This window comes from Antechinus flavipes, chromosome X, assembly GCF_016432865.1.
Source record: "Antechinus flavipes isolate AdamAnt ecotype Samford, QLD, Australia chromosome X, AdamAnt_v2, whole genome shotgun sequence".
Taxonomy (NCBI): Eukaryota; Metazoa; Chordata; class Mammalia; order Dasyuromorphia; family Dasyuridae; genus Antechinus; species Antechinus flavipes.
The window spans coordinates 53,453,071-53,480,815 of record NC_067404.1 but is presented as its reverse complement, the minus strand read 5'-3'; the positions used below and the strand labels follow the sequence as shown (position 1 = coordinate 53,480,815).

Genomic DNA, 27,745 nt, shown 5'->3' with positions numbered 1-27,745 from the left:
CACTTACCTTAACCATAGTTTTCTCTTCTGTCAAATGCTGGTGTCGCACTTGATGGTCCCCCGTTGTCCTGCGGCCGTATGGCGCCGTGAGGGTCAGAGGGCAAGCAAGCCCTGGCACTGATGCCATGTGTGTGTGTTGGAATGAGAACCACAGTCATGTTGCCACATCTTGATGGCCTAAAATGTAGAAATCCCCCAGCTCCCTGGGTCCCCTGATACTAGAGAATCCCCTATCCCCCTACAAGGACAGGCTCAAAGTCTTATCCACCGTGGTGACAAGTACTTGCTGTCCTTGGATAAGAGACCATGCATTTTTGTCCAAAATGGCTCCTTGTTCACTTTTAATAAAATTTGGTCCCTTCCTCTTATCTCCTGCACTTGAATAAAAAGTAAATTCATCTTAATGAACGTTAGAAACATTCATTAAGTATCTACCACATGTCAGGCCCCATGTTAAACCCTGGAGATGTAAAGAAAGGTGAACGGCAGCTCTTCATGAGCTCCCAGTCTCATGGCAGAGACAACAAGCCAACAGCTACATAGGAGCCTTGTTGAGAAAGGAGACCATTGCAGGCCTGGGGGACAGCCACTGATAATGGTTAGAGTCAGAAGATGGAGCGTGTTGTTCCAAGAAAAAGGAGGCCATTGTCATTGTATTACTTATATATTATATTTGGGGGAGTGTAAGGTGAAAGGAGACTGGAAAGGCGGCTGGTCAGGAAGGGCTTTGAATGCCAAGCAGAGGCTTTTAGATCTCATTTTGGAGGCTCTGGGGGTCACTGAGTAGTGGCCCTGCTGGCTGAGCAGCTGAATGGAGGATGGAGGGGACAGGGCGAGAATGGAGGCAGGAAGAGCAATAAAAAGGGTCTTTCAGAGGCCCAATGTGAGATGATGAGGAAGTGCCCCAAGGTGGGGGCAGTGTCAGAGGACAGAAGTGTCACTTGTGAGAGGTGTGCAGAAGGTCAAATGGACAGGCTATGGTAATAAATAAATAGATAATAAATCCTTTGGTTTTCCTTAACACCCAAATTTCCCCCCTTTTCTCCATCTATATAAGTAGGAGCCCATCCTCTTTGTTCTCTTCCTCTCTCTCTCTCGTGAAATGCTTGTTGAATGCTGCTTATTGTTATTGTGTTTTGTGTGCATGAAAGATTGTGAAAGCCCAGTTTCTTCCTTAGAAAGCTTTAGCTGCTTCTCTTCATGGAGAGTAGCCCTTCTCCGCAGGCTAGGGAGAGTAGTTCCTCCAGATGCAGGGTAACTGACAGGACTCGAACCTGTTGGTGAGTTAGGGCCTGATCCTCTCAAAGCTGGAGCCATTGCTGTGCAGGGCCCAGAGCTTCAGAGACACCAGGGCCGTTGCTGGTCCTCCTGACCTTTGTCCTGCCTCTGGACTGAGGTGACAAAGACAGACAAGCTGGCAACTTTCTGCAACTGTGCCTCACTTAAATCCAATTCATGTGCAAGTCAACTCATCCCCTCTCATCCACTATTTTGCTTCAAACAATGTCCTTGGTCCTCTTCAAAAATGAAGGATGAACAACAACAAGAAGTAGGGATGCTTTTAGTTTAGCTTCCTATCTCTGATCTAGGGTCTCTGGCTTCTGGCTGTTGTGTTTCTAGAAGGAGATTGAGAGAATGATCCAAGTGTTTGAAGTTAGAAGGCTGGTTAGTGTAGTTCACTCTGAGTTGGTGGAGTGATGGGACACTTGGGAGTGCTGAAGTGCGCGTATAATACAATTTTGCCTTTATGAACAGCCTTCCATGGTACTGTCATTCTTCTACTCATTGGGTGCTACGAGTGGTTTTTATGCAAGTTTCTTTGGTGTAAAGGAGAGGATAGTGAAACTCGTGGAGAGGAGAGTGAAACTCGTGGGAAGGGTGTTAATTCAGGTGTTTGTTGGTTGTGGTTCACAGGAAGGGCAGTTCTGTGCCAGGGAATTGGCTTAGTTGTGAATTGTTGATCAAGGCTGGGACTATCCACCTTGGTAGCTGTAGCTACTTCTCAAACTTTCTCTTTGGAAGGTAGAGAGGAAAGATTTAGGAACCTTGTGCTTCAATAGGAGGAACACTTCCTTGATTTGTCAGTGGAAGAACTGGCACGAAGACTTCATTTGGAACCTTGTGCTTCTTGACCTCAAGAAAAATTCTTTATTCCCCCATGAAATAAACAGAAGGCATTGGGCTGCCTGTGTGCATGAGTGAAGATGGCCTGTGACTGTATGAGTGAATGTATAAGCCCAAACTTGTCATGAGGCAAAACCCCTGTGAAGATCTGTCTTTGGATGAGTATCCTTCCAGGGAGAATCTTTGACAATCACTGATTTCTTAGCTAGCATAGAATATAATACACATAGAATCCTACTGCCTAAAATAGTCTCCAATAGTGTAGCCCCTATGGGAAAATTAGACCCAATGGGAAACCAAACAAACCATCACAATCCTAGAACTTCTTTTATCTCAGAATTTTCCCTTCCCAGCTTATTTTAGGTCCTTAAAAAGGGAACTAAAACTTACAGTAAAAGATTTTGTGTCATGAGACTTAGGAGAGAATGAGCAGTGCTTTGAGTGTGCTTGGTTGTTCTATGTACCATAGAGTATATGCTGTCAGTGTCGTCTGTACTTTGTGTCCTTGTAAGTCAAGCTGAACTTTTTCCTAGGGTCTGATCAGCCTAAGGAAAAAGGGTGAAAGGGGCAAGAGCTCGTCATTGAAAATTTCCAAACTTTGAATGGATATCACCTTATCCCTGTATTCCTAATTCTGGCCAAGTTAGGAATATGGGTTGCAGGGGGAGGAGAGGGATAGGGGAAAAGCTCATTCATGTCTATTTGAGAGAGAGAGAGAGAGAGAAAGAGAGAGAGAGGAGGAGGATTCTTTTTTGATTTGAGGAAATTTGTGAAATTGCAAACTAGAGAAGAAATTTATGAGTGAAATGTAGTCCTTTTAATGTGCTTGTCCAAATTCTGACAAGATTATCGTTTGAATATTCATATATATATATATATATTTCTATATCTTATTGGCTTTTTTGGGATACAGTACCTTAGAGCTGCCAAAAATGGAGATTTGGTGGAATCACATAGAAAATTTATTCTAATCCCTATACCATTCTTTATCTTCCTTGGAAGATTGAAGGATTTATTGCTTTTATGTAGGGAAGGTGATTTCAATGAGTAGGCGATTTTTAGCCCTTAATAGAATTGAAGCTAGTTTTGTCTCCAGTGATTCCAAAAGTGGTAAAAAAAAATAAGGCAGTCAATTTGTAGTTTGAAGTTTTGAAGCATTATCTAGCATTTAAGAAAAAACTAGTGCAGTAATGCACTAGAATGAATGGCTTGTTTAAATCAGAATGCAAAATGGAGTAAGGGAATAAGCAATTTCATTTTGGAAGAGTAGTTTATCTGACTACTCTGGTCTTCTGTGACACATTTAACTGAAACTAGTTGCTGAGATAAATAAGAAGCAAAGTCACTGAAAAGAAATTAAGATGGAATATGATTTTTAAGCTTTTAAGTAAGGAACCAAATTGGAAGGGTTTTCTTGGTAGAAAGAGAAACTCTCTGTAAACCCTGAAATTTTTAATTTTGATCAGGGAAGAATGAAGTTTTAAACTGAATTGCAGATGTACAAGGAAAATGTGCTGAAGTTGCACATTCAGGAGATTAGAGAAATTAGTCCCGAAATGGTCTGCTTTCAGCATGCTTTAGAGGGAGAGGTGCGACATTGAGAAAGTCGCATTGAAGGAAGGAAGGTGAAGCCGCAGACCAGGTGTGCTGAGAGGCAGTTCTAGGGTGTGCAGGGCTCAGTCTAGTTTGATCCAAGTCAGAACAGAGAGAAGACTGCGCCTTTCTAACACCTCTTAAGAATTCCCCCCTTCTGTTCTCTGACATGGCCCCCACTCTTGTCCAGGGCCTCATTACCTCATATCTGGACTATGGCAATAGTGGCTCTGCTCCAAGTCTCCCCCTTCTAGTCCATCCTTCATTGGGCCAAGAATGCTTTTCCTAAAGCGCAGGTCCAATCATGTTCCCCTTGTACAGTAAACTTCAGCGGCTCCCTACTGCTTCCAGAATCTAATAAATAATATTTTCTTAGATCAGATCTCTTCCCAAGTTGCCCTTCCTGCATTTGAGTCTCGTTCTACTTTATTCTCCTCCACCTCCCCTGGGTGCAGCGACATTATCCTCCTTGCTGTACCTTGAAGGTAATTCTGTCCCCTGACTATTCATATTTTCACTGGTTTTCCACCATGCCTGTAATGCTCTACCTGCTCAGTCTCATGGTGGATGGTCCCCTGTCCTTGGAGTCCAGACAATTTTGCGTTCTCATTCTGAATCACACTGTGGCAAGCCATGTTACCTCGGGAAAGTCAATCGACTTCCTTCAGTCCCAGTTTCCTCTTTTGTAAAAAGATGGGGCTGGATGTGATGTAACTTTATAGCTCTGTGACCCAGTGGATGAGAGAGAGAAAAAAGAAAGCCCCCTGGCAATTTGTGTGTGAGAGAGATTTGGAGGGAAGCTGGCAATGAGGAAGATCAGAGAGAAGGGGCCGCCAGCAATGAGGCCTGGGGGCAATGCGTGAAGTGACACAGGCTCCTAGAGGACACATCACTATTGTGGATGGTCCTGAGGCCCCAAGTTCAAATTCTGCTTCACAACATGCTTACTAGCTGTGTGATGCTGGGAAAGTCATCAAAATTGTTTAAGCTGCTTTTTTCTTCTTTAAAATGATGGAGTTGGACTCAGTAGCCCTTATGGTTCATTCCAACTCAAAATGTCAGATAATCTCAGTGACCCAAGAGCTAATGCCGAGTACTGATTTTTAGATTAGAGGGACAGTACGGCAAAAAGCTTCTGAGCAGCACATTGAGAGAAATACATTTTCTATGGACAGTGAGTTTTCTGAGTGGACTGTCCTTGGAAGTTTAGAGCTGAGTTCAAATCCTACTTCAGAATTTAAATAAATATTTGCTCTGGGTTATTCACTTAAGAGTGTTTTAAACCTCTCTTTCCTTTGAGATAATATAGTTGAGTGGGACTCAACGACGCTCATGGTTCCTCCCAGGTCTAAATCTATGATCATATTAGTGATGGAAAGAAAAAAAAAGAATAGTTATTATTGAGTAGAAATGACAGTAAGGATAAAAAATCTTTTGAGGAAGAAGGGAGAGAGGAAATAAGCTGAAAAAGAGAGAGGTAGAAAGGAGGAGGGTAGTGAGTGAATGTAAAAGAGGGCGGGAGAGGAGAGACAGAATCAGATAACCAGCTATAGACATGAGACAGAGGCAAAGAGCAAAACCAAAAATAAAAGGCGAAAAAAGACTCCTTCAAAAGGAGCAAAGAAATGTGGGACCAGACCATTTTGGAGGATAGTGAGATGTAAAATGAGGAGATGAAAAAAAATGTAAAGGAATAGAATTCCTATGAAACATGATGCAAATTAGCTAGGTACTATAATGGTCAAAACATTTTATTTGGAATATACTGTTTGAAAATCAATTACATATTGGGTCCTGACAAATTGTGTACCCTGGAGAAGTCCCTTAACCAACTTCAGCCTCAATTTTTGTCTCAGTCAACTTATGGGGCTGGACTTCATGGTCCAGGGTGATCCTCTGCTTATCAGAGAATGAAATCCTACTTGGGATTAATCTTGGATTAGAGAGAGCCGAATTAGAGGGAATAGGTCAATGAGGAAGAAGGGAGAAGAAGGCAAGGGTCCCCTGGAAATGGATCTGTGAGAATTAGTGGAATGTGTAGAATTAAACAGATATCCTAGTGGACTCTTCCAAGAGGTTTAAAGGATTTGAGTTCAAATCTTAGTTAACATTTGTAATAAGTGGTTGACTGGGTAATTCAGTTAGAGTGTCAACCTCTGTTCTCTGTTATATTATCATAGAGTTGGACTTAGTGGCCCCTTGGGTTCCTTTCAACTCTAAATCTATGATTATATCAATGATTGTGACAAAAGTACAAAAGCTTTATTTACTGATAAAATTAGAAGATACAAAAGCTTTTGAGGAGGAGATAGATCCAAGGATAAGAGGGACAGCCAGAATAAGAAAGAAAGAGAAAACAATAAGAAAGAATAGAGAGAGGTTGAGACGAGACAGATATATATATATATTATGCACACACAGGAAGACAGAGACAGAAACAGAGAAAGAGAGAGACAATTCTGGGAAATTTAATTTGAGTGACTAAGCTACTTGCTTCTACTATAGTATAATGGAATTGGATTCACTGGCCCCTAAAGTTAATTTTAGCTTTAAATTTATGAATATAGTCATGAAAGGGGAAAAAGAAAATAGCAGTTATTATTGGGTGGGAATTAGAGTAATGAGAAAAAGCTTTTGAATAAGAAAGAAAGAGAGAAGGAGAGGAGAAAGAGAGTGAGAGAGGTGGAGAGAACCATATGATAAGGAACAAGAAACTGAAGGAAGAAACCATTAAGAATGAAAATGAAGAATAAATATAAGAGATCACAAGTGAGGTAGTGATGCACAAGGAAGAGACACCTGGTATGTGTAAAACAGACCGGGCAAGTGTCGTAATGGACAGAACACCTTCCTTATAATTAGCTCTCTGAGTTCAAATCGACCAGAGCTGCTGACAGGCTCTGTTTCTCTGGGGAAAGTAACTTAACTGCTGTCTGACTCAGTCTTCTATTTAGTAAAATCTTGAGACTGCACTTGATGGCATCAAACAGTATTAAAGTTCAATGATCCTATGGGTGGCAGAGATAGCAAAGAAAATCTTTGTGGACTTGTGGTGCAGAAGAAAGAATTAAAGGGTATAGGGCACAGGAAGGGAAGAGATACAGAGAAGGCAAACTGGCAAATAGGGTTGGTTAAAATATGTTAGAGAAGAGAGATGAAAAAATTCATAGAGTAGCAGTAAGATATTAAAAGGAAGTCATGGATAGATGTAGGAAGAAAAACAGAGAGAGGAAGACATAAGATGGAGAGAAAGACAGAACCACATGAGAATGGCAATGGAATGAGGGGAAAAAACCATCACGAAGGAAAATGAGGAATAGAGAAAACAGACTTTATACTCAGGTAGAAATACAAAGGGAGAGGCTCCTGCAGGTGGAGAACAACCCAGCTTGGTATCTTAGTAGTTAAGAGCACTCTTCTTAGAGGGGACCTGCTGGGTTTAAGCCTCCCCTCAGCTGTCCATAAGCCATGCTCCTCTGGAGAAGTCATAGTCAGCCTTAGTTTAGTCTTAATTATATATTTATTGGGCTGGCTTTGATGGTGACTAAAGGCACTCCAGCTCTCTGAGCCTCTGGCTGCCAGAGAGAGAAAAGTATGCTTACTTGGCTATAAGCTTGCAAGAGAGAAAGTTAGACATCCTCTGCCATTGAGGGTGGCGAGGTAGAAGGATGAGTTCACAAGAAATAGAAGTGTCTGCAGTGGAGACAGTATGGAGACCAAAACAGCCAATTCTCCTAGAGGACTGTTTCTGGAAGTCAGAAAGTCCTGAGTTCAAAACCTAGTTAACATTATGAACATTTGGTGCTGGGATATTCACTTTGAGTGACTAAGCTACTTGCTTCTATTATGGTATAATAGAATTGGACTCAGGGGTCCCTATGGTGGATTCCAGCTTTAAATAAATGAACAAAGTCATGAAAAATGAAAATAGTTATTATTGGGTAGGAATTAGAGTAAGGAGAAAATGCTTTTGAGGAAGAGACAAGAGATGGAAAGAGAGAAAACGAGGGAGGGAAGAATGGAAGGAGAGAAGGAAAGAGAAAAAAATAAAGAGAGAATGGCAGTGAGATAAATGTAGAAAACCAGACAGATAAGCGATATACAGGGAATTAGATACAACCAAGAGAGACATTGATACAGAGGGAGAGACAGAGATAGAAAGACAGGGACACACAGGGACAGAAAAGAGAAATATAGAGATCAAATCAGAGAGACAGAAAGAGAAAATAGAGACGAGAGAGAAACAGCGAAAGTGAACCCTTTGGTAATAGGGAAAGGAATATATGAAGGGCCATTTTTCAGGACTGAGCAACTGAGGAAGGAAGTAAAAAAAATTGTAAAGGGATAGAACCATCTGGAAACTGTGGGGCAAACTAGTTGGGTTTCCTAGTGCTTAGAGCATTATATTTGGAGTTGACTGAATTTCACATGCACATCAGGGGCTGACAATCTCTTACTTTGAAAAATCCTTTAATTACTGTCAGCCTCAGTTTTCATTTCAGTCAACTTATGTGGCTGGACTTGATGGTATTAATGACCTTCCAGCTCCAAGATTCTCTGGATGCCAGAGAATGGAAAACATGTTCGTTTGGGATTAATCTTGACTTAGAGAAAGACAGGGAAAATCAGTCACTGAAGATGAGGAGACAGAGGCAAGTGTCCATAGAAAACAGTAATATGGGAAAATTTAGTGGAATATGAAGAGCAGAACAGCTCGATATCTTAGTGAACTCTTCTTGGAAATCTGAAGGCTCTGAGTTCAAATCCTAGTTAAGATTTATAAAAAGTATTTGACTCTGGGTCATTCAGTTAAAGTATCAGCCTCTGTCCTCTGTTATATTATCACAGAATTGGACTCAGTGGCTTCTTGGGTTCCTTCTAGCTCTAAATGTCTGATCATGGTTATGATAGCATAAATAAAAAAGAACAGTATTGAGTGGGAAGTAGAGTAAGGTAAAAAAGTGTGAAGAAGAAATAGAAAGAGGAGAGTTAGGGAGAGATACATACACATACACACAGACCCAGAGGCCAAGAGACAGAGAAATAAAGGATACTGAGTGTCTAAGCCTCTAATTCTCTGTTGTACTACAGTGGAGTGGGGCTCACTAGCCCTGAGGCTACTTACAGCTCTCTGTCTTGGATCCTATTGATGAAAGGGAGCAAAAGCTTATTCAAGGGGAATTAGAAAAAGGAAAAAAGCTTGTGAGGAGGAGAGAGAAAGGGAGCGTTTGAGAGAGCTGGAGAAAGAAAATAATGAAATGAGATAGAATCAGAGAGAATTGGAGATAAAATTACAGAATGGCACTGATATAGAAAAAGAAAACCAGGCACAAATAGAACAAGAGAGATAGCGATAGTCTCACACACAGACGCACAGATATTGAACTAAGGCTTGAGAGAAGAGACCACTATGGAGGAAAATAAGGAATAGAGATAAGAAACAAGGGAGAGATGCAAAGGAAAAAGACAGCCAGCAACTATAGAAGAAGCCAAAGAGGTGGCATAGTGTTAGAGCACTCTGCTGGGAGTTGAGTCATTGAATTGAAATCCCTTTTCAGCTGCTGACAAGCTCCGTTACTATGGAGGAGTCATGTAACTACTGTCAGCCTTAATTTTCTCCTCAGTAAAATGATGGGGCTGGACTTGATGGTGTCTAATGACGCTTCAGCTCCAAGATGCTGTTTCCAGACAGAGCAAAGATTGTCCCCTTGGGACTTGGGCAGGAGAAGACTAACTAGGACATGCAGGAGGAGACCAGTAGGAAGGGGAGTAGAAGAAAAATTTCTCCATGGACTTGGAAGTCCTGGGTTCAAAATCTACTTCTCATTTTAAGAAATGTTTGACCCCAGGCAATTTATTTAGAGTGTCCAAGCCTCTGTCTGCTATTATACTATAATAAGGAGCTGGACTCAATGGCCCCTAAGGTTCCTTTCAGCTCTCAATCGGTGATCATATTGATGATAAAGAAGAAGAGAAAAGATCACTGCTTAATGAATAGGAATTAGAGCAAGGAAGAAAAAGCTTAGAAGGAGGAAGGAGAGAAAGGCAGAAGTAAACTGAAGAGAGACAGAAAGAGAGAAATCTAGACAGAAAAAGAAAAGACCCTTATTACTGGGTGGGAATAGGAGCAAAGAAAGGAAAGCTTTTGAGGGGGAATGGAGAGAGGAAGAAGAAGATGGAAGGAATGAGAGAAAGAGAGAGGGTGAGACAGAATGATAGAGGGGGAGAGACAGAAATACAGAGAGAAAATTGTATAAACAAAGACAGAATGAGAAAAATATATATGCCAAAAGGTGGCAAGGTGTTGGAGGACACCATATTAAATTTTGAATTTACAGTTTGAATTTAAATGCTGCCTTCCGTGCTGACGGCCCGATTCTAATGAAGACACTTAAACACTGTCAGTCTGAGATTTCTCCTCATTAAAATCATGGGTCTGGATTTGATGATGTCTAATGACAGTCCAACTCTGTGATGATATGCGTACCAGTGAGAGAAAAGCACGTCCACTTGGGATTCAAATAGGCAGTGAGAGTTGGAAGAAATCCTGAATGACTGAGGAGAGAGACCCAGAGAAGGGCCTCCTGGAAAGGGGGATGGTAGAAGGCGTGTCTCACAGAGCTATGACTCAGTGAGCTCTTGTTGGAAGGCAGCAGTCCCTGACGCCAAATCCTGCCTTGCACACACTTGCATAGCAGCCTTGCTTGCTGCTGTTCAGTCATTTCTGTCCTGTCTGACTTTCTTTGACCCCATTTGGGGTTTTCCTGACAGAGATGCTGGGGTGCTGGGTACGTCATTTAAATTATCCATGCCTCATGTACCTGTGCTCTGCAGTGCTATGGTTGGAGTCCATCACCCCAAAAGATTCCCTGCAGCTTTTATCTCTGTTAATATGGGAGATAAAGAGCCAGGGAAAAGACCATATATTGTTCATTGGGATTCAAAAGAAGATTCTAGGGTTTTAGGAGGGCAGAGATACAGTAGGAAGAAGGAAAACAAGGAAGAAGAAAAAAGGAGAAGGCTAGTGGGATATAATGGAAATGTGGGTTAGATTTAGGGTTAGATTTAGTGAGAGTCGGGAAGCAGTTAGGGTTAGGATTAGGGAGACAAAGCTGTAAGGGTGACATAAAGAGAAATGATGTAGAATGAGGAAAAAAGATCTCTCGATCATTTGCAAGGGAGTATGGAAGAAGTCAGAAGATTGGGCTTCTGCCTCTGTCTCTCACCTCCCTAAGTGAGGGAGAGACAGCGAGGGACAGCTTCAGTGGGGGCTGGGAGAAAGACAGCGAAGGGTATAGAATCAGGCAGTTATTCAGCAAGCATTTATTGAGTTGGTAAAATGTTCCAGGCAGTACATTATGTCCTGGGAATACAAATATAAGGAGACAAAAATAGAATCTCTGCCCTCAGAGAAATAATTGCAGTGGTGGAAGCTAGCTTAGCAAAGAAAGCTGAAAATTGAGTGTGGCTGTGGGGGAGGAGCGGAGCCAGTGTGGGAACAAGATGGAGATATTCCAAGTATATCCTGGCAGGAGAGGTAGAGCTGGGTGCCATGGGGGGTTCCATCCATTCATAGAGACATGTCCTAGGTCTGATGGTTCTTCTGAGGGTATATTCTAGGTTAGAAGAGGTTTTCTAGGAAGAAGAAGCTCCTGAGAGAAGTCCTGAAGAAAAATGAAGAGCACTAGATTTTGGAGTTGTAAGTATCTGATTTCCCCAGGCTGGTTACCACGGTAACATATTAATCTCCCCTGGAAAGGATTTCCTCCTCTGAAGAATGGTGCCTCTCAATTGGATGGATAGCCTGTTGTTTCCTTCCAGCTCAATATGCCTGGGAATAAAGGCAAAAGAACACCCTTGTGATTCTGGAGACAAGAGATAACATTCAGGGAATAGACCATCAAATAGAGGGGAGACGGGAAGTACATAAGTGAGGTACAGGCTTGGTTTGGGGAGACAGAGAAACAAAGAGAATCACTTGACAATGGGCAAAGAAGTAAGAAGAGATCATTGTGGAGGATAGTCAACAATTGAGGAAGACCATAGGTGAGCAAGATAAAGGCAAGGGATATTGCTCAATTTTAGGGCAAGCCAGCTGGGAGTAATCATAGTTATATATAATTATTTGAGTTTAAATCCTACATTGACTGCTGACAAGCTTTGTTACTCTGGAGAAGTCATTGTCAGCCTCAGTTTTTTATTTAGTAAAATCATAGGCCTGGATTTGATGGTGTCTAATGACGCCCAAGCTCTGTGACATTTTATGTGTCAGAGCATTGAAAGCCCTTGTCTACTTGGAGTGGTAGAAGAAAATGAGAGAGAATATGACATAAAATAGAATAGAGACAGAATGGACAGCTGCCAAAGTGGCTGTGAAGGATGTGTATTTCACACATCTAATTCCCTTAGTGGTCTGAGTTTTGATATCATGTTGAGCTGAGGTCAAATCCTCCTTAACATTCTGTAGTACTACTTGAAACTGGGCGATTCACTTAGAGTGTCTAAGCCTCTATTTCCAGTATTATAACTTAAATGGAGTTGGAATCCGTAGCCCATAAGGTTCCTTCCAGCTATAAACACATCATATTGCTTATAGAGAGAAAAAGAAAAGACCACTTATTGTAAGATGAAAAGGAAAGAGTAGGAGGCAGAGAGGTAGATCAGAGAACTCCACTCCATTGAATAGGGCAGTGAGGGACAGCTTCAGTAGTGGGGGCTGGGAGAGAGACAGCTAAGGGTAGAGTGAGTAAGTTATTAAACAAGCATTTATTGAGCTTGTAAAATGTACCAGGCAGTACACTGTGCCCTGGGAATACAAATATTCAGAGATAATAATAGAATCTCTGCCCTCAAATAATTGTAGTTGTGGAAGCTAGCTTAGTAAAGGAAGGTGAAAATTGAGTGTGGTTTGGGGGATGAGCGTAGCCAGTGTGGGGACAAAATGGAGATATTCTAAGTATATGCTGTCAGGAGAGGTAGAGGTAGGTGCCAAGAGTGCCCTCCATAAAGGCAGGTGCTAGGAGGATCCATCCATTCAGAGAGGTACCCAGGTTTGATGTTCTTCTGAGGAGTAAACTCTCAAGTCAGATGAGATTTTCCCTGGACAACGGGTTTCTGGGGTCGGTGGAGAAATCCAGAAGAAAAATGAAGAGCACTGGAGTTTGGAATCATAAATACATGGGTTCAAATCCCGCCTCCGGTAAGTTACCAGTAAAATATGCCTGGGAATAAAGGCAAAAGAACCCCTTGTAATTCTGCTAAGAGTCAAGACAAATACATGAAAGGAATAAAACACTGAGTACAGGAGAGACATAAGAGAGAAAAGAAATAAGAATGGAGCCTGTTTTAGGGAGGGGAAGTTAGTTGTTCCAGAGAATTAGAGAGACAGAGAAAGAGAAAGGAACCCCTTAATGAGAAGGGAGTGAAGGGAGGGAAAATACTATTGTAGAAGACCATGTGCAACTGAGGAAAAACATCGTAGATCAGGGAGAAATGGAAAAGTAGGGACAGCGCTCAATTATAGGATGAGGCACCTAGGAATCAGTGGGTAGTACAGTTGCCTATTTGAGTTTAAATCCCACATTGACAGCTGACAAATTTTGTTGCTCTGGAGAAGGCTTTTAACTATTGTAAACCATTGTTTTCTCCTCATTAAGTATGTTAGGTGGGATGTGAAAGTGACACACCAATTATATGATCCTCTGGATTCCAGAGGGAAAAGGATGTGCACATGAGATTACGCTTGAAATAGACATAGATTTAGAGAGAATCTGATATTGAGGATGAGAAAGATGCATCCACAGAAAATAGACGTTATGTATAGTGGATCAAATATGTAGATCCAACCAACAAGATCACCTAAATAACTTGGAATTTAGGGTGATGTGGATTCAAATCCTACTTCCCATCTTAATAAATGTGTGATGCTGGGCAGTTCACTTCAATTGTCTAAACCTCTGCCCTCTATTATAGTACAATGGAGTTTGACAAATTGACCTCTAAGGTTTACTCCAGCTCTAATTCTGTGATCGTATTGATTATAAGGATAAAAAGGAAAGATCCATTATTACTGACTGGGAATTAGAGCTAAGAATAAAAGCTGAGTGAGAGAGCAAAAGACAGAGATGGGACAATGGAAGACAAGACATAAAAGGAAGAGAAGGAGAAAGGGAAATGGAGAGAGGAACACATAGAGAAATTAAGAGAAACTTGGAGAAAGATAATTAGAAACAGGCACAGAGATAGAGAATCATAATGTACAAGGGAGTGATGGAAAAGACAATTATGGAGGAAAAGAAACAAGGAGACCAAAGATAAGGGAGAGATGGAAAGGAACGAACACCTAACAAGTGTGGGGCCAACCAGCTCAACTCAAGAGGGTTTAAACCTCTATTTCGCCTATTCAAATTAATTGGGTTTGGACTCAGTGGCGCCATAGGCTCGTTCCAGATTTAAATCTATGATCATAGTCTTAATAGGTAGAAAACAAAACACTATTACTGAGTATCATTTACAGTAAAGGGAAAAAGGCTTTTGAGGGAGAGATTAGAAGGTAAAGGAAAAGAACAGAATCAGAGAAGAAGAGTTAGACATAGAATGAAGACAAAGTAAGGGATAAGAATAGAGAAAGCGGCAGTGAACTATTAAGTGAAATTCAGAGACAGCTATAAGAAGAAAAATAGAAAAAGGAATACATGGAGATGGAAATTTAACAAAAATACCTGATAATGAGCAATAGAGTAAGGGAACAATCATTATCTAGGGAGATGAATAAAGAGAAAAGACCTCAGGTGATAGATGCATAGGGAAGAGACACCTGGCATGTGTAGAACACACCTAGTAGGTGTCCTGATGAATAGAACACTTCTTGGAATTGAGTTTAAATATTATTAGACAAACTCTGTTCCTTTTGAGAAATCACTTAAGTATTTGCCTCAGATTTCTCTTCACTACTGGGCTGGATTTGATGGTATCTAATGATACTCCAGCTCTCTGAACCTCTAGATTCCAGAGAGAGAAAGGAAAGTCACCTTGAGATTGAGCCTGAATAAAGATAAAGACGTAGAATGAATCAGGCTTTGAGGATGAGATGAAGACAAGGAAACATCCCTAGGAAATAGAAGCAGGTATGGCGGAGTAATATGTAGAGCAAAAGAACTAGGTCTCCTAGTGGACTCTTTGGAAGTCAGAAAGACCTGAGTTCAAATGACAGTTCAAATATTTTGAGAAAGGGCCATGTAGTTAGAATGTCTAGGGCTTCTCTCTTGCTATATTAGAATTGGACTGAATGACATCTAATGGTGATTTCAGCTCCAATCTTATGATCATAGTCATGAAAGAGGATAAGTGAAAGACCAGTTGTTTAGTGGGAATTAGGGTTAAGAAGGAAAAGCTTTTGGGAAGGAGATAGAAGGAAAGAGAGAGACACAGAAAAATACAGAGACCAGTTATTCAGTGGAAATTAGATTTAAGAAGGAAAAGATTTTGTGAAGGAGAGAAGGAAAGAGAAAAAGAGACACTCAGAAAAAGATATATAGAGAAAAGAGACAGAAACAAATAGAGACAGAAAAATACAGAGACAAGTTATTAAGTGGAATTTAGAGTTAAGAAGGAAAAGTTTTTGAGAAGGAAAGAGAGATACAAAAAGACAAACAGAAACAGAGACTAGTTATTATTCAGTTGGAATTAGAGTTAAGAAGGAAAAGCTTTTGAGGAGATAGAGAAGGAAAGAGATAGAGAAAAAGAGAGACAAAAAAGACATACAGAGAGATAAAAAACAAATATAGATAGAAAAATACAGATCCAGTTATTCAGTGGTAATTAGTATTGAGAAGGAAGGAGAGACAAAGAGATAGACACAGAGAGAAACAGAAAAATACAGAAACCAGTTATTTAGTGGAAATTAGAGTTAACAAGGAGAAGCTTTTGAAAAGGAGACAGAGACACAAAGAGAGGCAGACAGAAAAATTAAGAGAAACAGAAAAGGAGAGAGACAAAAACGAGGACACAGGCAGAGAGAAATAGAGACGAAGAAGCATAGAGAAATACAGAGATAAAATCAGAAAAAGGCCAAGACACAGAAAAAGAATGAGATACATCGAAAACCAGAGAGATTGAGATATAGAAACAGGGAAATGGGAAAAGAGAAAGAAAACTCCATGATAAAGGCAATGAGGGAAGATATCATTTTGGTGACAGCAAGCAATTAGGCTAGGAGACAAAAAGATTTAAAGGGATTTAAAGGGATTTCCCTTGGGAAATGTGGGGAATCCAGACCTCAGGTTTAGAGCATTATACTTTTGAGTTGACCAAATTTCAATTTCCCCTCAGGGGCTGACAGGGTGTCTTATTCTAAGTTTCTTAACCACTGTCAACCTCAGTTTTAATCTCAGTCAGCGTATGGGGATGGACTTGATGATATGTAATAACCCTCCAGCTTCATGATCCTCTAGTTGCTGGAGAGTAAAAATCATGTCCAATTGGGATTAGTTTTGGAAGAGAGAGTGATGAATTAGTGTGAATCAGCCATTGGAGATGAGAGGTAGAGAGACAAGTGTCCACAGGAAATGGAAGTATAGGGAGTAAGGGAGAATATGTAGAATAAAACAGCTACATATCCTTAGGGAGCCGCCTTGGGATTATGAATGATCTGAGTTCAAATCCTAGTTATTTTAAATATTGAACCCTAGGTAATCCATTTAGAGTTGTCGCCTCTATCCTATTATAATAGAGGAAGACTTAATGATCCCTAGGGATTCTTCTAGCTCTAAATATATGATTTTGTTGATAATAAGGAGCAAAAGAAAAGGTCAGTTATCACTCAATGGAAATTAGAAAAAGTCTTTGATTAAGATGTAGAGAGGAGAGAAAAAAGGAGGGAAAGAGAGAGAGAATTCAAGTGGCAGAGATCAGGAAAGAAATAGAATGAGAGAGAGCAAAAAATTGTTGTTTAGATATAAAGATGACATCAATAGTTATAGACATATAGAAAGAGAGACAGACAGACATACATGATAGTTAGCATGATATACATATAGACATACGTGACAGGGCGTGAAGGAAGAGATTATTATGGAGGAAAATGAGAAATAGAGATGAGAACGAAAATGAGGTAGACATAAAAAGTAATGAGACACTTAGGAAGTATAGAATATGTCAGCTAAGGGTCATAGTTACTAGGATGCACTACCAGCAGTTGAGCATTTAAGTTTAAATTCTACCATCGTAGCTGACAAGCTTTGCTACTCTGGAGAAGTCCCTTAACCACTGTCAGCCTCATCTCAGTATATTTATGGGACTGGATTTAATGGTTTCCAAGGATATTTCACCTCTATTATCCTCTGGAAGCTAGCGAGAGAAAAAGTGGCCACTTGGAATTAAGCTTGAATAGACAGAGTTAGAGGGACTCAGGCAATGAGAAGAGAATTAGAAGAAAGCATTCCTAGGAAATAGAAATATGTCCTGTGGGAGGAATATGTCAAAACAATTAGGTCTCCTCCTGGACTCTTCTTGGAAGTCATAATAAATTCAGTTGCATTCTACACCTCTGTCTGTTATTTACCATAACATAGGTCCAGTGGCCCCTAAGTTCCCTTCTAGCTCTAAAGCTGTGATCATAGTTATAATAGAAAAAGAAAAGAGGAGATAGAAACGAGAGGGATTCAGGGAGAAACAAATAGAGACAGTGGCAGAGAGAGATAGTAAACGAGAGACAGATACAACAGGGACATTAACACAGAGTAAAGACAGAGAGTGAATCCTATGATAATGAGAAAGGGAGTGAGAAAAAAGACCATTAAGCCAAAAAAATCAGCACTAGAGTAGGAGACCACAGGTTATGGATAGATGTAAAGAGCAGGGATACCATTTAAAAGCAGGTTGGTGTCCCAATCGTTAGTGTACATCACATGGGACTGAATCTGATTTTATGTCCCACTCCAGCCACTGCTAAAGCTGGCACTCTAGGAAAGTCACGTAACCAGTGTCAGCCTCAGTTTTTTCCTTTGGTAAAATCATTGGGCTGGATGTGATGGTGTTTAATGAGGCTTAAGCTCTCTGATCTTCTGGATACTAGAGAGAACAAAGAAATCTCATGTAGACTTGGGGTAGGAGAAGAAAATTAGAGGTAATAGTGCATCAAAGAGAATGGAGATAAAGAGAAGAAACAGCTGGGAAGGGGGATGGGAAGTATGTGTAGGTCACAGAGATGTAGAAAAGGGAAGGTTGGAGAGGGATTAAGAGAGTGAGATAAGGAAGGAGAAACAGAGATAGAGAATGAGATAGACAAAGATTTATAAATAAAATTAGTGACAGTAAGATAGAAACAGAAAACCTGAGAGAGAGAGAGAGAGAGAGAGAGAGAGAGAGAGACAAACAGAGAAATATAGGATAATGCAAAAGAAAACATTAGGAGACCATTATGGAAGAATAAGAATAGACTAGAAATAAGAGACTTCAAGTAAGGGACAGAAGCAAAGATGATAGGAGATAAAGAAAAAAAAACAGTTGTTATGGGTAGGATTTAGGATAGGGAAAGAAAGATTTTGAGTAGCAGATAGAAGAAAAAGGAAGGGAGAGAAAGAGAGTGAGCAAGAGACAGAAAGAAATAGAGATAAAGAAATAGATTGACAGTGAGGTATTAAGAGAAACCCATAAAAACAGAGAGAGAGAGATTACCATATGATGATAAGGTAGTGATAGAAATGACAATTATGGAGGAAGATGTCAGAGAATATAGATGAGAGAGATTCAGAGACAGAAAATAAGAGAGAAAGAAGGAGAAAGGGGAGATAGAGATTGAGACATAGACATAGAGATTGAGAGAGAATAAAAAAAATGATGGGGAGATAGAGACAAAGATACAGATTGAGAAACAGAATAAGAAGACAGATTAAGAGAATGAGGGGCAGAAAGAGGAGGAGGGGAAAAGGGGATACATCAGAAACAGAATAAGAGACAGAAGGAAGGAGAAAGGGGACATAGAGATAGAGATTTAGACAATAAGAATGAGGGACAGGGAGAGAAATTCAGACCCAGAAAATCGAATAAGAAGGAAGGGGAAAGGGAGACAAAGACTGAGAGAATAAAAGAAAGAGGGAGAAAGGGGAGAGACATGGGCAATAGAGATGGCTACAGATTGAGAAATAGAATAAGACAAAAAGATTAAGACAAAAGAATGAAGGGCAGAGAGAGAGAAGGAGGGAGAAAGGCAAACATATCAAGAGAGAAACAGAGATAGAGACATAATAAGACAGAAGAAAGGACAAAAGGGAAACAGATGGGGGGAGATAGAGACAGATACAGATTGAGAAACAGATTAAGAGACATTTGAGAGACAGATTTAGACATAGACAGAAATATATAGAGAAAGAGATTAAGAGAATAAAAGAAAATGAGCAGGGAGGGCAAAAGCGGAAACAGATCAAGAGAGAAACATACACAGATACAGAGAGAGAATAAGAGAAAATAATAGAGAAAAGGAGAAAGGTAAGAGACATAGAGATGGGGAGAAAGCGATTAAGAGACAGAATAAAAGAGAATGAGGGGCAAAGAGAAGGAGAAAACAGATTAAGAGAAACACACAGAGACAGAGGTGGGGTTTCAGAGGCAGATTGAAAGACAAGACAGTTTGAGAATGAAAGAGAAGAAAGGAGAAAGGAGATAGAAATAGAGATTGAGATACAGATTAAGACAGAGAGAGAAAGATTAAGAGACAGAATAAGAGAAATAGGAAACATTAAGAGAGAAACAAAAGAGAGAAAAGGAGAAATAGAAGCAAGACAAACGGGAGAGAGAGAGAGACAGATTGAGAGACAAGACAGTGTGAGACAGTGAAAGAAGGAGAAAGGAGACAGAAATAAAGACAAATTGAGAGACAGTGATTGAAAAACAGATTGAGACATATATATAGAGAGAGAGAGATTAAGAGACAGAATAAAAGAATGAGGGGCAGAGAGAGAAGGAAACAGATCAAGAGAGACAGAAATGGAGAAATAAAAGTGACAGAGGTGGGGAGCCAGAGACGTTGAGGGACAAGACACATTTTGAGACAGCGAAAGGGAGAAGGAAGGAGAAAGGGACAAATTGAGAGTGTTTGAGAAACAGAGAAGTTAAGAGACAGAATAAAAGAATGAGGGGCAGAGAGAGATAAGGAGGAAACAGATCAAGAGAGGAACTCACAAAGAGACAAACACAGGGACAGTGGATAAGAGACAGAAAAAGAAAGGGAGAAAGAAAGGTTAGAAAGACATTGAGGTGGGGAGACAGAGGCAGATTCAGAGACAAGACAGTTTGAGACAGTGAAAGAAGGAAGGAGAAAGAGAAATAGAGATAAATTGAGAGACAAATATTGAGAAACAGATTCAGACATATGTAGAGAGAGAAAGTGAGATTAAGAGACAATAAAAGAGAATTAGGAGCGGAGAGAGAAGGAGGAAACAGATCAACAGAGAAACAGCGAGAGAAAAGGAGAAATACCTTGAGACAGGTGGGGAAAGAGAAAGATAGGTTGAGAGAAAAGAAGACGCAGTTTGAGACAGTGAAAGAGAAGGAAGGAGAAAGAAGACAAATTGAGAGATTGAGAAAGTTTAGGACATACATAGAGAAAGAGATTAAGGGAGAGAAAAAGAGAAGGAGGAAACAGATCAAGAGAGAAACAGAAGCAGAAACAAAAGAGAGGTGGGCAGAGGTTGAGAGAAGACAGTTTGAGACAGTGAAAGAAGGAAGGAGAAAGGAGACAGAAATAAAGACAAATTGAGATAGCGATTGAGAAATAGATTGAGATATATATAGAGAGAAACAAGAGAGATTGAGATAGAATAAAAGAATGAGGGGCGGAGAGAGATAAGGAGGAAACAGAGACAGATCAAGAGAGAAACCCACAAAGAGTCAGACACAGGGATAGCAGATAAGAGACAGAAAAAGAGAAAGGGAGAAAGAAAAGTGAGACAGACATAGAGGTGGGGAGACAGACAGATTGAGAGACAAGACAGTTTGAGACAGTGAAAGAAGGAAGGAGAAAGACAAATAGAGACAAATTGAGAGACAAAGATTGAGAAACAGATATATATGTAGAGAGAAAGAAAGTGAGATCAAGAGACAATAAAAGAGAATTAGGGGCGGAGAGAGAAGGAGGAAACAGATCAAGAGAGAAACAGCGAGAGAAAAGGAGAAATACCTTGAGACAGGTGGGGAAAGAGAAAGATAGGTTGAGAGACAAGACAAGACGCAGTTTGAGACAGTGAAAGAGAAGGAAGGAGAAAGAAGACAAATTGAGAGACAGATTGAGAAAGTTTAGAACATACATAGAGAAAGAGAGATTAAGGGAGAGAAAAAGAGAAGGAGGAAACAGATCAAGAGAGAAACAGTAGGAGAAAAGGAGAAAGAAAAGAGATAGGTGGGGAGAGGTTGAGAGATAGGACACAGTTTGAGACAGTGAAAGAAGGAAGGAGAAAGGAGACAGAAATAAAGACAAATTGAGACAGCGATTGAGAAACAGATAGATTGAGATATATATATAGAGAGAAACAAGAGAGATTGAGACAGAATAAAAGAATGAGGGGCGGAGAGAGATAAGGAGGAAACAGAGATAGATCAAGAGAGAAACCCACAAAGAGTCAGACACAGGGATAGCAGATAAGAGACAGAAAAAGAGAAAGGGAGAAAGAAAAGTGAGATAGACATAGAGGTGGGGAGACGGACAGATTGAGAGACAAGACAGTTTGAGACACAGTGAAAGAAGGAAGGAGAAAGACAAATAGAGACAAATTGAGAGACAAAGATTGAGAAACAGACATATATGTAGCGAGAAAGAAAAGTGAGATTAAGAGACAATAAAAGAGAATTAGGGGTGGAGAGAGAAGGAGGAAACAGATCAAGAGAGAAACAGCGAGAGAAAAGGAGAAATAAAATACACAGGTGGAGAGAGAGATAGATACAAGATACAGTTTGAGACAGTGAAAGAAGGAAGGAGAAAGGAGACAGAAATAAAGACAAATTGAGAGACAGTGATTGAGAAACAGATTGATACATATATAGAGATAAAGAAGAGAGATTAAGAGACAGAATAAAAGAATGAGGGGTGGAGAGAGAGAAGGAGGAAATAGATCAAGAGAGACAGAGAAATGGAGAAATAAAAGTGCGATAGACAGATAGGGAGAGAGATATATTGAGAGCCAAGACACAGTTTGAGACAGTGAAAGAGAGAGGGAAGGAGAAAGGAGACAAATAGAGAGAAATTGAGAGACAGAGATTGAGAAACAGATTGAGATATATGTATACAGAAAGAGAATTTAAGAGAGAATAAAAGAATGAGGGGTAGATAGAGAGAAGGAGGAAATAGATCAAGAGAGAAACACAAAGAGACAGAGAGGATAAGAGACAGAAAAAGAGAAAGGGGAAAGAAAAGTGAGACAGACAGATTGAGAGACAAGACAGTTTGAGACAGTGAAAGAAGGAAGGAGAAAGGAGACAGAAATAGAGAAATTGAGAGACAAAGATTGAGAAACAGATAGATTGAGACACAGATATAGAGAAAGAGATTAAGAGAATAAAAGAGAATGAGGGGTGGAGAGAGGAGGAGGAAACATCAAGAGAGAAACAGAAGGAGAAAAGGAGAAATAAAATACACAGGTGGAGAGAGAGATAGATACAAGATACAGTTTGAGACAGTGAAAGAAGGAAGGAGAAAGGAGACAGAAATAAAGACAAATTGAGAGACAGTAATTGAGAAACAGATTGATACATATATAGAGATAAAGAAGAGAGATTAAGAGACAGAATAAAAGAATGAGGAGCGGAGAGAGAGAAGGAGGAAATAGATCAAGAGAGACAGAGAAATGGAGAAATAAAAGTGCGATAGACAGATAGGGAGAGAGATATATTGAGAGCCAAGACACAGTGTGAGACAGTGAAAGAGGGAAGGAGAAAGGAGACAAATAGAGAGAAATTGAGAGACAGAGATTGAGAAACAGATTGAGATATATGTATACAGAAAGAGAATTTAAGAGAGAATAAAAGAATGAGGGGTAGATAGAGAGAAGGAGGAAATAGATCAAGAGAGAAACACAAAGAGACAGAGAGGATAAGAGACAGAAAAAGAGAAAGGGGAAAGAAAAGTGAGACAGACAGATTGAGAGACAAGACAGTTTGAGACAGTGAAAGAAGGAAGGAGAAAGGAGACAGAAATAGAGAAATTGAGAGACAAAGATTGAGAAACAGATAGATTGAGACACAGATATAGAGAAAGAGATTAAGAGAATAAAAGAGAATGAGGGTTAGAGAGAGAGACAAGTATGGAGAAAGGGGAAAGAGACAGCGATCAAGAAAGAAACAGACACACAGAGACAGGATAATAGACAGAATAAGAAAGCCAGAAAGACAAAAGGAGAAAGAAAGTCATATCCACAGACAAGACAGTTTGATTCACAGTGAAAGAATAAAAGAAGGAAGGAGAAAGGAGACAAATTGAGAGACAGAATGAAGGGTAGAAAGAGAGAAGGGTCAAGAAAAGGGAGACAGAGACAGAGCGAGAGAGAAACAGACAGATAGAGAGACAGATTGAGACATAGAGAGAATGAGACAAAAAGAATAAGAAAAGGAATATGAAAGAGAAAAGAGAGAGAGAAAGAGACAATCATTGGGAGACAATAAGAAAGGCAGAGAGGAGGAGGAAGAAAAAAGACATACACAGAGAAAGAAAGAGACAGATGTGAAGAGATAGAGAATAATAAGAGAAAGAATAAGAGGGGCAGTGAGAGAAAAAGGGAGAAATGGGAGACAGAAAGACAGACAGATCAAGAGAGAAAGAGACAAAGATACACACAGAGACAGAGACAGACACGTATATAGATATAAAAGGACAGGACACCTGGTCAATGTAGAGCAAGCCATCTAGGTGTCCTGGTGGAAAGAGGGTTCTACTTGGAACTGATCCCACATTGGCTGCTGACAGCTTTGTTACTCAAACGAAATCATCATCTTAAGTCATGGAACTTGATTTGATGGTGTCTAACAATGCTGAAGCTCAATAAATATATGGGTATCAGATAAGAAAGCCCTTATGGCCTTGGGATAGGAGAAGAAAGAGAGGGAAGAAGACATCAATGATGGGAGAGATGCAGAGAAGGGATGTCTGGAAAGGCAGAGTGGAATACCATAGGTAACTCACAGAACTGTGTCCCTGGTGTTGGAAGTCTTAGGGAACTGAGTTTCCATTCTATTTGACATCCTTTATAATCATTTGAAATTTGACAATTCAGTTGGAGTGCTTAAGCCTCTATTTCTTTTGTTTTAATGAAATAGAGTTGGATTCAGTGGCCAATAATGCTAATCCTATGATGGTATTGGAGATAATTGAGAATGAGAAAAAGCCAGTCATCATTGAGTTGGAGTCAGAGTAAGGGAAGAAAGCTTATGGAAGGGAAGGGAGAGAGAGTGAAAAAGAAGAGACTAGTCAGAGAGTCAGAGAAAGAGATAGAGACAGACAGACAGACAGTAAAAATAGAAGCAGATAGAAACAAGAGCAGCAGAATGAACAACTTGATGGACAAATCAGTGAAGACAGTGATCAATTAAAGAAAGAGATTAAAAGATAAAAATGGAAATGTAGGGTAAATAAGTAAGGTGTCATAGTGGTCACAGCATTATAATTAGAAATTTTTATTTGATATCAGGGGCTGACAAAGTGCTTATAAGTCCCTCAAGTACTGTCAGCCTTAGTTTTCATCTTTGTCAAATTTTGGAGCTGGACTTGATGGTTTCTAAGGACCTTCGAGCTCCATGATCCTCTGGTTTCCAGAGAATGAAAATCATGTCTCACTGGGATTAGTCTTAGAAGAAATTGAGGCAGAGTTAGTGTGAATCAGGCACTAAGGATGAGAGGGAGAGACGCAAGTGTCCACATGAAATGGAAGTATAGGGAGTAAGGAGGAATACGTGTAAAAAAATAGCTAGATATCCTAGTGCACTCTTCTTGGAATTATGAATGTTTTTGGGAGATGGGCAATAAGTGTTTGGCCTTGTATATTTCAGTTAGAACAAACATTCTTAAACTGTGGATCATGACCTCATATGGGGTCGCATAACTGCACAAGGGGGTCACAAAATTATGATTCTGTATAAAAATTTCTTGGACAAAAAGGGGTCACGAGTGGAAAAAGTTTAAGAAGCCCTACAGTAGAGATTAAGCCACTGTCCTCGTTATATTGCAATGAAGTAGAAACAAATGGTCCCTCAGGTTACTGACTGGGAATTAGAAGAAGGAAATAATGCTTTTGAGCAGAAGATTGAAAGGAGGGGGAAAGAGAAGGATTGAGATAAAGACAAAACAATGATAGAGACAAAGGGAGAAATAGAATGTGAGAGAGGGACACAGAACAATATATATGGAGAGAAAAAGTGAGAGCAGTTGTAAGACAGAAAACTCAGGCAGATATAGCATAAGACATAGAAACAGACACACAACCACAAGATATTGAGCAATTAGTGATGGAAGAGACAATGATAGAGGATGATGAGCAATAGAGACAAGAGAGCCAGGTGAGGGCAGAAAGCAAAGGAAAGAGTTATCACGCCGGTATAGGGCAGGTCAGCTTGGTGTCATAGTGGATAGACACTTTACTTGGAATTCACTTATTGAATTTAAATCCTATAAGAGTCACTGACAAGTACTGTTCCTTTGGAAAAGTCACTTCTATGTTCAACCTTAGTTTTTTGCTTAGTAAACTTATTGTGCAGGATTTGATGATATCTATTGATGCTTCAGCTCTATGATCCTCTTGTAGCCAGAGAGAGAAAAGGATTTACACTTGGGATTAAGCTCGAAATATAAAGAGATATAATCATGGGGAATCAGGCATTGGCCATGAGAAGGAATCATCTACAGACAATAGAAGTATCTACACTTTGGGAAAATGGAGAGAAATGCAGCTAGGTCTCATAAGTTACAGTTTTTTGAAGTAAGAATGAATCTAGTCAGGGTATCTAAGCCTCTAACTGCTGTTTTACTATTATGGACCTAATGGGCCTTAAAGCTCTAAAACTGATAATATATAGAGTAGGGGAAACATAAAGAGCCACTTATTTATAGATGGGCATTAGAGTAAAGGGAAAAAGCTTTTCAGGAGGAGATGATAGAGACAAGGAGGAGAAAGGAAGAGAGACAGAGATATAAAATGAGAAAGCACTGTGAAGAAGATGAGAATTCGAGGGAGAAAACCCCAAATGGGGACGAGATTAAAAGGAATAGGCTCCCCTAAGAGGAAGACTGAGAATGATGGAAAGAGATTTGACTTTGGAGTCAAGATATTGGAGTTGGAAACCTGATGCTTAATATGTGTTCCTGGGCAATTCTATTGCCTTTTTCAGCCTCAGTTTCCTTCTACATAAATGATGGTACTGGCTATGGTGGCCTTTAAGGTCTCTCTGGCTTTATGACTTTATGGATGGGGAGAGAGAAAGGAAAGCCCACTCAGGACTGGAGTGATATGGAGAATGATAAAGTTAGAGAAAATTAGAGAAAAAATATAGAGGAGGAGAGAGGTACTGAGTGTGAGTGAGAACAAGGCAAAAGCCTTGTGAGGAGGAGAGACAAAGGAAGGGATTGGCGAGCCCAGGGGAAAGGCTGAGTGAGAGGGCCAGGAGAACTGGGGAGTCAGAAGGGTAGGTTTCTAGAGACAGTGATAGTGAAGGACAGGGAGTAGAAAGGGAAGTTAGGATTTTAGACCTGGGACGTGTCTGGGAGGCAGCTCGGGGCCATTTAATAGAGTCCTCTGGTGGAAGGAGAACTACTGGAGTTTGCATCTGAACTCAGCTGGGGCAAAGTTGGTTTATCCCGGGCAAGTCACTTCACTTACCTTAGCCACAGTTTTCTCTTCTGTCAAATGCTGGTGTCGCACTTGATGATCCCCCGTTGTCCTGCGTCCGTATGGCGCCGTGAGGGTCAGAGGGCAAGCAAGCCCTGGCACTGATGCCATGTGTGTGTGTTGGAATGAGAACCACAGTCATGTTGCCACATCTTGATGGCCTAAAATGTAGAAATCCCCCAGCTCCCTGCTGGATCCTAGAGTTCCCCTATCCCCCTACAAGGACAGGATCAAAATCTTATCCACCATGATGACAAGCACTTGCTGTCCTTGGATAAGAGACCATGCATTTTTGTCCAAAATGGCTCCTTGTTCAATTTTAATAAAATTTGGTCCCTTCCTCTTATCTCCTGCCCTTGAATAAAAAGTAAATTCATCTTAATGAACGTTAGAAACATTCATTAAGTACCTACCACATGTCAGGCCCCATGTTAAACCCTGGAGATGTAAAGAAAGGTGAATGGCAGCTCTTCATGAGCTCCCAGTCTAATGGCAGAGACAACAAGCCAACAGCTACGTAGGAGCCTTGTTGAGAAAGGAGACCATTGCAGGCCTGGGGGACAGCCACTGATAATGGTTAGAGTCAGAAGATGGAGCGTGTTGTTCCGAGAAAAAGGAGGCCATTGTCACTACATTACTTATATATTATATTTGGGGGAGTGTAAGGTGAAAGGAGACTGGAAAGGCGGCTGGTCAGGAAGGGCTTTGAATGCCAAGCAGAGGCTTTTAGATCTCATTTTGGAGGCTCTGGGGGTCACTGAGTAGTGGCCCTGCTGGCTGAGCAGCTGAATGGAGGATGGAGGGGACAGGGCGAGAATGGAGGCAGGAAGAGCAATAAAAAGGCTCTTTCAGAGGCTCAATATGAGATGATGAGGAAGTGCCCCAAGGTGGGGGCAGTGTCAGAGGACAGAAGTGTCACTTGTGAGAGGTGTGCAGAAGGTCAAATGCACAGGCTATGGTAATAAATAAATAAATAGATAATAAATCCTTTGGTTTTCCTTAACACCCAAATTTCCCCCCTTTTCTCCATCTATATAAGTAGGAGCCCATCCTCTTTGTTCTCTTCCTCTCTCTCTCTTGTGGAACGCTTGTTGAATGCTGCTTATTGTTATTGTGTTTTGTGTGCATGAAAGCCCAGTTTCTTCCTTAGAAAGCTTTAGCTGCTT

General features: G+C 40.4%; 1 long non-coding RNA gene across 1 annotated transcript in view; it reads left to right on the top strand.

Moving 5' to 3' along the window:
• The window catches only part of LOC127542728 (uncharacterized), a 49,392-nt gene continuing 21,647 nt past the window's right edge, over positions 1 to 27,745 (top strand). Inside the window, exon 1 of the long non-coding RNA XR_007948803.1 lies at positions 1 to 27,518. This is a non-coding gene — a long non-coding RNA (uncharacterized LOC127542728). The remainder of the gene's footprint in view (positions 27,519 to 27,745) is intronic.